Source organism: Bos taurus, chromosome 4 (genome assembly GCF_002263795.3).
Source record: "Bos taurus isolate L1 Dominette 01449 registration number 42190680 breed Hereford chromosome 4, ARS-UCD2.0, whole genome shotgun sequence".
NCBI lineage: Eukaryota > Metazoa > Chordata > Mammalia > Artiodactyla > Bovidae > Bos > Bos taurus.
Window position 1 is genome coordinate 33,340,982 of NC_037331.1, and position 3,584 is coordinate 33,344,565.

The window sequence follows — 3,584 nt, forward strand, 5'->3', positions numbered from 1 at the left end:
AACTTTTGTCCAAAAAGCATTCACCATCCTCTAGCTGATGTAGAAAATATTTCTTTTTTTCCTGTTCAAGGAAATTGTTCTTCCGTGACTATAGGACTTCAGAATCCAGCCTCCCCCAGCCTGAGAGACAATGCCTACTAACTGCACAGGTCTGGTGTACTGACACACTGTATAAGGCTCCTTGTGTGTTGTCTCACACAACGAGAGGGCAGGAGCAAAGGGAGTGGATACTCTCGGGGGATTTGCTTTTTGTCTGAAATCTAATCTACTTGGCAACACTCTTAGGTCCAGGCTCTGGGAGAGGTTCTGTGGGCCTGAAATGGTGGAGGACTTCACGGTCCCAGCCCACTGTGGTAAGAAGGGAGTGATTCAGTGCAGACCAAGCAGCCTCTCTCACAAAGTTTCTGTGGGTCTGGCTTCTAAACCTCCGAAAGGTCTAAGTCCAGTACAGCAAGTGAGTAGTTGTGGCTGACAGAGGCCAGGAAGGGAGCACTGTGTGGAGAGAACACCGGCCCAGAGATGCACTAGGACTGCACCACCGAGCTGAGGGCACAGCTTGCACTCTTGGTGTCCACAGGGGGGACAGTCCCATTCTCATCACCAAAGACAAAGACTTCAGTCTGCTGAGGATGCAAAGCCAGGGAGGCAAGAAGGTAGCCAGAGGCACCATGGCCCATCTGTGAGGCTGGCTTGGGACAGCAGATATCCTCCAATACGATTCTATTGTCCTCGCCACATGAAAGAAACACAGGATCCTTGTGGAGAAAGGCAGCAACACAGGTGGCCTGCCCAGAATGAGCTCGGTAGGAATTTTGAACCATCTGCCGAGCAAGGTCTCAAACCTTGATCCAGAAGTCTTTGCTACCAGCTCACAGCTTGTGTGCCAGAGCTCAGGACACTGACTGTAGACACAATGTCATTGTGCTTATATTTGCAGAACTTGTTGTCAATGAGTGTCTCATTCTCATCCAGCTCCCACAATTCAACAGCACCTGGATCAGAAGCCACTACGATACCTCTGTCTCCTATCCAAGTGAGGTTAGCCACTCGCCTCTGTCTGGACTCCAGCGAAGCAGAAACCTTCCTTGGGGGCGGCACAAAGCGGCCTTGAAAAGCCTGAGGGGGCCAGCCCAGCAGTGGTCACTCAGGTTAGAAGCCTGGAGCAGGAACATCCCATCAAACAGGTACAGTGCAGCCTCCAATACCTGCTACATAGGCAGGCGTGTTAGGGGGAGGGTTCCACTTTTGGCCACAGGGTGTGGGCATCTCCACGATTCTAACTCCAGCCTAGACACAAACTGGACGCCCGCCTGAGATTCAGCTCAGTGAGCCCCCATCTGGTTCCTTTCTGGGCCTCTGGTCTTTAAAACAGGCTACAGCTTCTATATCTCCTGAAGAAGAAAATATTGAGTGTTAATGGTTTATCTATGTAGCTGTCCTTTAAAATCCTCTCCCCAAAGAAGGACATTGAGCAATCATTTTAATTCTTTCTAAACAGCATTATCCACAAATCTTAGTGCTCTTAAGCTGTTATTTCTAGATCAAAGACCTTTGATATTTCCTCTTTGTTTACAGGATATACTCCAAACTTTTAAGTTGAAAGTATGACACCCTGTGAGGCTTCCCTGGTGGCTCAGATGGTAAACAATCTGCCTGCTATGTGAGTGACCCAGGTTCAATCCCTGAGTCAAGAAGATCCACTGGAGAAGGGAATGGCTACCCACTCCAGTATTCTTGCCTGGAAAATTCCTTAGACAGAGGAGCCTGACAGGCTACTGTCCATGGGGTCACAAAGAATTGGACTCAACTGAGCGACTAACACTTCCACTTTTCATGAAAACTTGTGGTCCCAGAAGACTTTTCTAGCCCCACCATTCATTACTTTATTACACTCCAGCTTTGACTTTCATAATGAATAGTTTTTACAACACTGTATTTTAACTGAACGATTCTCGTGCTTTGTGTTTTTGTCTCCTTGCCTTTCCAACTGCTGTTCCTTTCACCTAGCTCTTTATCTGGTTCTTAAGCACTCGTGACATTGCTCTTTCCTTCCTCTTATTGCCAGGGATATTTGGCAGTATCTGGAGACTTTCTGGTTGGCCCAACTGGAGGATGCCACTGGTGTCTGGTGGATAGAGGCTAGGGATGCTGTTAAACATTCTACAATGCACAAGACAGACACCATGACAAAGAATGATCTCTTCCAAAACATTCCTAGTGCCAAGGTTGAGAATCTCAAGATAGAAAGTCCTGTCCTTTGCTCTTTGTTCAAATTCTAACTGTTCTTTATAGCTTCTTTTAATGATTACCTCCTGCATGAAAGCTGGTCTTGGTCTTTCCACCCACATAATTACTCTTCTGACTTTCAACCTTCCCAGACAAAGTACTTTTTTTCTATTTAGTATTTTATTTTTTATTTATTTAAGGCAATTTTTAAAGAAGTAGTTTTAGATCCACAGCAAAATTGAGAGGAGGGTATGGGGATTTCCCATATGCTTTCTGCTCCCATATGTGCATAATTTCTACCATATCAACATCCTTCACCAGAGTGGTACATTTGTTACAATTGCTAAACCTCCCTTGGCACATCGTAACCATCCAAAGCCCATAGTTTACACTAGGGTTCACTCTTGATGTTATATGTTATATGAGTTTGGAAAATGCCTAATGACATGTATCCACCATTATATTATCATACAAAGTATTTTCACTGCCCTAAAAATCTCTCTGCTCCATCTCTCAGAGTCCCCATTCCCTGGCATCCACTGATCTTTTTACTGCCTCCAGGGTTTTGCATTTTCCAGAATGTCATATATAGTTGGAGTCATCTATTACAAATAAGTAGACTTTTCAGATTGGTTTCTTTTGCCTATTAATATGCATCTAAATTTCCTCTACTGTACAATTGAATGTTCAAACTACTGTACAATTGTACTCATTTCACATGCTAGCAAGGTTATTCTCAAAATCCTTCAAGCTAGGCTTCACCAGCACGTGAACTGAGAAATTCTGCATGTACAAGCTGGGTTTCAAAGAGTCAGAGGAACAGAGATCAAATTGCCAATATTCAATGGATTATGGAGAAAGCAAGGGAGTTCCAGAAAAGCATTTACTTCTGCTTCATTGACTATGCTGAAGCCTTTGACTGTATGGATCACAACAAACTGTGGAAAATTCTTCAAGAGATGGGAGCACCAAACCACCTTACCTGTCTCCTGAGAGATCTGTATGTGGGTCAAAAAGCAACAGAACTGGACATGGAACAATTCACTGGTTCCAAATTGGGAAAGAAGTACTATAAGGCTGTACATTGTTACCCTATTTATTTAACTAACATGCAGAGTACATTATGTGATATGCTGGGCTGGATGAATCACAGGCTGGAATCAAGATTACAGGGAGAAATATCAACAACCTCAGATATGCAGAAGATACCACTCTAATGACAGAAAGTGAAGAGGAACTAAAGAGCCTCTTGATGAGAGTGAAAGAGGAGAGTGAAAAAAAAAAAAAAACAGCTTGAAATTCAGCATTAAAAAATACTAAAGTCATGGCATCTGGTCCCATCACTTTATGGCAAAAAG

At 43.9% G+C, this 3,584-nt stretch overlaps 1 pseudogene; it reads right to left on the minus strand.

Moving 5' to 3' along the window:
• Window positions 1-265: 265 nt before the first annotated feature.
• On the minus strand, window positions 266-1,266 carry LOC781303 (methylosome protein WDR77-like; annotated as a pseudogene).
• Between the last annotated feature and the right edge of the window lie 2,318 nt (window positions 1,267-3,584).